Source organism: Rhyacophila brunnea, unplaced genomic scaffold, assembly GCF_057557595.1.
Source record: "Rhyacophila brunnea isolate RB1 unplaced genomic scaffold, BYU_Rbru_1.0 scaffold_6, whole genome shotgun sequence".
Lineage (NCBI taxonomy): Eukaryota > Metazoa > Arthropoda > Insecta > Trichoptera > Rhyacophilidae > Rhyacophila > Rhyacophila brunnea.
The window spans coordinates 22,149,192-22,155,881 of NW_028233276.1; the positions used below are offsets into that span (position 1 = coordinate 22,149,192).

A 6,690-nucleotide genomic window follows, 5' to 3' on the forward strand; every position below is an offset into this window, starting at 1 on the left:
GGATAGCATTAGCCATACTTAATAAAAAGATGTACCACGCTGAATCAAAAGTGAAATTTATTGGTATTGAGAGTGGATTTATACAGAGAATGCACGTATCCAATACTGAGTTTACTTACTAAACAAGAGTATCTTCGTGTAAAAGGGTACATTTGTTACATTGTAAACTTTGTATCGGATATGTAAAACCGCTCTTAGAAATAATTGGATACCAGTACTGCATTTATGATTATAGTCAATCAAATTTGGTACCTAGGTGTATGAAACTGCACAATCTATGTTAGTTACTCTACAAATTTAACTCGTTAAATAAGTACTTACATAGAGAAAAAGGGGGTTATTTTACATATATTAATTTCACTAAGAATAAACCCAATAATTTAGAAGTTCTTGTATATTAAGTAATTTTAACATTGCAAGAGAATTTTCATATTCTGATGACGACATATGACAGAGCTGCAGACTACTGCGTGTAAGCGTATCATGCAACCGCTCTGCCACTCTCGTGGTGCAGTGCATAAGGCGCTGGCCTTCCATCCGGGAGCTCTGGGTTCGATTCCCAGTGAGGACACAATATTTATGTGATTTTCTCAAAGCCCGGGTGTTTGTGATTGTTCAAAATTACAAACAACTGCCTTGTACGTAAACGCAGGGACATAGTTATTAATTTAAAAAAAACAGCCCTGCCAAAGTCAACAAACACCATGCCACTTCCTATGAGTGTCCTGTATAGAAGGCTGTATTGAAATCGTCATGCACTACTCAATAGAATATGTGTATCGAGGAAATTCAAAACTATGACACTAGCAAAGAGATTAAACCTCTTTGGACACTTGTGCGGCAATTCCTTATGTTTACAAGTTGAGATATTGATGGGTTTAGGCATTTAGATACTTATCAAGTAGGCAATTAGATACTTTTTGATACCAACACTTTTTGGAGTATTTGAAAACATACCAGAACCAGTGTTTGCTGGCCTAAATACGCAGAGTAACAGCAAATATCTAATATTACATTTAATTGTTTTGTGGAAAAAAAATATATATATAATCCTGCCTATCTGAAGTGTTGCTGGCTAGTTTCTGGAAGGTCATACCAGCGACGAGGACGGGTGAAACAAGTCGGACAGAGAGTAGTTAACATCTTACAATCGGACCCCGTCAGTTACTAACTGGTTGTCACCCAGACTTAAACCACCACATTGTCAATATTTAATAAACAATAATCTTTTGACAATCATTACGCTGTACTGTACTTATCTTCAGTAAACAGCATTTCCCGGATTAACCTGGAAATTGATCATCCCATTTATTTACTTACATAATATTATAATAATATTGGTCTTCAGGTTGATAACTACTATTAGAGACTTTGATATGGGATTCAAATTCAATTTTACGCCAGTAAATCGAGAAAAAACCGTATTCGCATGTGGATTTTTAACCAAACAACTCTCAAAGGGGTATGAAATTATTAATTGTTTCTACTGGGATATTAAAATATTTTAAGTTTTCAATTCCATTGTGGCTTCTGTTGAATATGTTGACTAAAAATGTGAGCCTATAATTAATCTATAATAAATGTATTCCGTTATAATGTATTTTGAAAAGGATATTTAACTAAATAAACTATAACCAGTTCCAAAAGCTTTATTTTGTTTTGAGGATTTGCGTGCACTAGAAGAAGGCAGACAGACGCAATAATTAGCATTGTTGGTGTGAATTGAAGAGGATTTGTGCAAAAAGTGAAATGATATTTAAGAGGTTTTAAAGAATATAAATGTCATCCATACAGCAGAGACGGGTCTTTCCACCACATTTAATAGCTCAGGCTTATTTAGGCATTATTATTCGTCTAATTAGCTTATATCTTACATTATTAAATGGTAAATTGTCATATTTACTACACCAACCCAGTCACATGTAGAGACCTATTTAAGCGACACGTAACAAGAATGTTTCAATATATAAAACTTACCCAAATGACAGCTAATAATAAGATGATCTATGTATGTTGTTGAAAAGCCTCGACGTGTAATTTTCACGAAAAAGTTAACTAACAATCGTTAGACAGCCAGTCATAAACAAATTGACTAATCCCACTGACGTTTAGAATTTTAGTGTTGCTATTTGAATAAACCATGTGAAATTAATTTGACACAAAAATTATTTCTTCTTCTTTTATTCTAAAGAAGCAAAAATTGCGGTAAAAGTTTTCGGTAAATAAATAGTACATTCTCTATAATATGTCCAATCTCTTTGATATTATCAAAAAAATTGTCCGTAATTCACATTTAATGCAGAAATCAAAATGAACATACGACGGTTGTCCAAGAATTATAGACCTCTATTCATTTTAGGAGACGCGGATGTTATTTCTCAAAAGATGGCAGCACGAGAGGTGAGCCGGCTCGGTAGCTGCTTCAGTATGACCCATAGACTAATATATGGTATGACCTTTGCGTCCCTTTGAGATGGACGCTCCGCTGTCGAATCCATCCGCCTGCGAGGTGCGTTCAATCATTCGGTTTCCCAACCCGGGAGTCCACCCTGTTGAAATCCATCGTCGTCTCACATCCAATTATGGTAATGTGATGAACCAGCGGAATGTCAGGAAGCGGTGTACTGAGTTTTTGAGTGGTAGAACGAGTGTTCATGATGAGGAGGGGAGAGGAAGGAGGTCCTCAATTGGTGACGTTTTGTTGAAGAAAATCAATGATAAAGGTGGTGAAGATCGCCGTCCGACAGTCAGTGAGCTTGCAATTTTGATCCCAGACGTCAGTAAGTAATTTTGAGGGAAAAATTGGGGTATGCAAAGGTGTGCTCGTTGGGTGCCCAAAATGCCGAAGGAAGCCCAAGCTCAAGCCACGAACAAAATCGTGTGAAAAGCGCTTATGTCTTTTTGAACGTTTTGGACTCATTCAAATGGGATGTCCTCCGGCACCTATTTGGCAACCTATGGCACGCGAGGTAATTTTGGTGGCGCGCGAAAGAATCTTCAATTCTTCATCACACTTGCAATATTGCGAATGTGTCAGCCAGACGGTCGTCAATAATATGAACAAGCATTTGATTCAAATGGTTTGTCACCAGTAAATGGTTTTGGGTGGTAATATCTTGTAATTGTAAATGCATGACAGTCACATTAAAATAGATTTTCACTGGAGCGTTTTTAAGTTGTTAAATTTCTAATAAAACAAGTATGTGATGTAAATCGCTAGTCATCAGTTTTCTCACCAACATGGTATTTTTGGGTGGTTATACTTTCTACTTGTCGATTCGGAAATATCGTATTTGTTGCAGTTTTTCCTCGGTTTTTCTAATGAATATGTCTGCTTAACTGGTCAACTCTTATGCTTGTATAAAAAAAAACATTGCATGTAATTATTGAGGTTTCACCAATATGTATCATATCATTGCATAAGAACAACTATTGCATTTGAAATTGTATTTTATTATTTTATTGTTACTATCACTTTATGTATGGACATGGCAGGGCGGAAATAAAATATATAGGTACTTATATGTCTGTAAATTTATAATAATCAATTATTAATACTAACAGGCACATAATGCGGTACCTAATTTATAATTTACCTCCAATATTCACCATTTGCATACCACTCACTATTACGAATATTTTTGCACGTAAACATAAACAGGTTCCCTTTCTTTTTTTATTATTATGTTCTTCGGTGACTAATATTTTGTTGTAAATCTAAATATTTTTTCTTTCAAAAATATTAGCCCACATTCAGGTTTAAAACCAAGTTATTCACCCAAAAAAAATTCTGCCCACACCCGATTCCTTTTTTGTGACTCTTCGCCAATCTCGAGTGCCGAATATAAGTTTTCCCAGATTAGAAAAAATAAAGTACTTATAACTACTGATATATATGTACAAAGATGTTGAAAACATATAAGAGATATTATAGCCTAAATCCATGAAATTAAAGCAATAAAAAAAATGGAGAAATGGTGAACATTTGAAATTAGCTACAATTGACTACACATTGCAGGTTCATCTGCAGTACACTACTGCCATGACATTTATTTAGCAAATTGCAAAAAAGACAATCCGTCACGATGAGTAGATAAGCAGCCAATAATACTATACTCCGGAATTATTATTTAAGTACTTGAAAAATCATGTAAAATCCGTTTATAACTGCACTCGAGTAAGTAATCACAATGAACATAAAAAACGGACGCCGTTGCAAATGTAACACAATCGGAATGGTAACCTAGCAATCCTAACATTTGTAGAGTTTAACCATGCTCCATGCGCTTACAAAATATTTTCAAATGTCATAATAGAAATCAGGTACAAGAGTCCTTCTATTTATAGTCCATATTCTTTGGTGATATACCTATACTAATATCAGTTAAAATAATCACTGTAAAATTTCTACGAGAAATTTGATAATGGTGGCAAACGAATATGTACTTACTTAGATGCAAAAAACTAAAGAAATATTTATAATAATGAGTAGGTAGCATGCCATTTGAAAGTAGTACAAATATTAATTAGAAGCAGCATTATGCCATTTTTTAAGACTCATCCAACCACTTTTCCTATAAAAAATTCCTTAATGAAAAAAAAATCCTTTAAAAAAGCCAGTCTAGAAATTCATTTTCCTGTTCAAATCAAGGTCTAGAGCTTTTTTAGATATAGGTTTTCCTTCCGTTCCAGATTAGATTCAACTGGGATCTGAAACAGGGTCTTGTTGTCCAGGACGATACTACTTATTAAACACTCTGCTGTGTATAATAGGTTTACCACTGCAGGCTGTCCTTACACATCATACAACATAATATTTACATACAACATAAGCACTGTTTGGTGGTCTATTCACGTGATTCCACAAACCAATCTTATAGTGGACTTAAGACGAGGTAAAAAAATCTTTTTATTTAAAAATTGATATTTCTTCTCAGAATTTCTCAAATCTCCAGATCTGCAATTGATGATAGAAATATTGTGTCTAACAGTGAATAATTACACATTAATTTTGAGAAACTTAGATATTTTTACTTAAGGGGGGACATGCTCGTCGAAGGTCAAAATTGAGTTTTTATTGTATTTTCAAACCATGATCCTGGACACTCCTTAAACGTTGTAGATGATCTATTTATATAATTTTGAAGCCTTATTATCCTTTATAGTTATTTTAAACATTTGATGACTGCATGAAGTATTTTTGTTACATAAAATAGTATTCTTTTAAACCTCTCGCTCTAATGTTTTAGAATATAGTCATATTTCGGTACATAACTGTGCAGTGGTGTTCAGATTTTTTACATTTATTAATTTTTAAATGCATTTATAAAACCATTAGTATAATTAATTACGAGATAATTTTTGTAAAATATTCACGATAAAAAATTATTTTGATAATCTCTGTGATCCCAAATTTGACAAGAATTAGGCATTTTATTATTCAAAAAATCGGCAAGATTAACACATTTGAAGATGATTCTAAAGATACTTATTATAAGCTATGTCTTTGACCATTCAAGTGTGATAAAAATCTTATGAATAATGATTGCTTTATAATAATTATTGACCTAAGAATAAGGTAGTGTTTTTTTGAAATACGCCATTTCTTTTGTCATTCCCTAGTAGTTAAGCTACAACATACGGGCGTAGCCATAAAATGACAAACTATAATTAAAGTAGGGAGTAAAATTATGTTAACGCGCGTGTTTGAACATGTACCTAACCGAATTTTTTTTTATTTTTTTTTAAACAGTACATGTTCAAACACACGCGTCAATATCATTTTACTCCCTACTTTAATTATAGTTTGTCAATTTATGACTACGGCCGTATGTTGTAGCTTAACCACTGGGGAATGACAAAAGAAATGGCGTATTTCAAAAAAACACTATCTTATTCTTAGGTCAATAATTATTATAAAGCAATCATTATTCATAAGATGTTTATCACACTTGAATGTTCAAAGACATAGCTTATAATAAGTATCTTTAGAATTATCTTCAAATGTGTTAATCTTGCCGATTTTTTGAATAATAAAATGCCTAATTCTTGTCAAATTTGGGATCACAGAGATTATCAATATAATTTTTTATCGTGAATATTTTACAAAAATTATCTCGTAATAAATTATGCTAATGGTTTTATAAATGCGTTTAAAAATTAATAAATGTAAAAAATCTGAACACCACTGCACAGTTATGTACCGAAATATGACTATATTCTAAAACATTAGAGCGAGAGGTTTAAAAGAATACTATTTTATGTAACAAAAATACTCCATGCAGTCATCAAATGTTTAAAATAACTATAAAGGATAATAAGGCTTCAAAATTATATAAATAGATCATCTACAACGTTTAAGGAGTGTCCAGGATCATGGTTTGAAAATACAATAAAAACTCAATTTTGACCTTCGACGAGCATGTCCCCCCTTAAACAAAAATATTTTTATTCTTTTGATGTTCGATGAATTCTAATGAATGAATAAACCACATTCTCTGTTATTTTTTCACCCAATTTAGTTGCTTAGGAAAATATTACAACAATTAGTGCCCAGTCTGAATCTGCGTTCTAATATTAATTTGACAGGTAACATTATTTACTCCCGATCCCCTCAATTATTTGATTATTGGGTAACTACACTTACAGTAGTCGCATTATATTATCTACATATTTAAATAAATCAACATT

The 6,690-nt window shown here is 32.8% G+C and overlaps 1 protein-coding gene across 1 annotated transcript in view; it reads right to left on the bottom strand.

Moving 5' to 3' along the window:
* LOC147065402 (HEAT repeat-containing protein 5B) overlaps positions 1-2,103 on the bottom strand; it is a 131,953-nt gene extending 129,850 nt beyond the window's left edge. Inside the window, exon 1 of the mRNA XM_085957037.1 lies at positions 1,978-2,103. The gene's annotated coding sequence lies outside the window, so the exon portion shown is untranslated. The remainder of the gene's footprint in view (positions 1-1,977) is intronic.
* Positions 2,104-6,690: the final 4,587 nt, after the last annotated feature.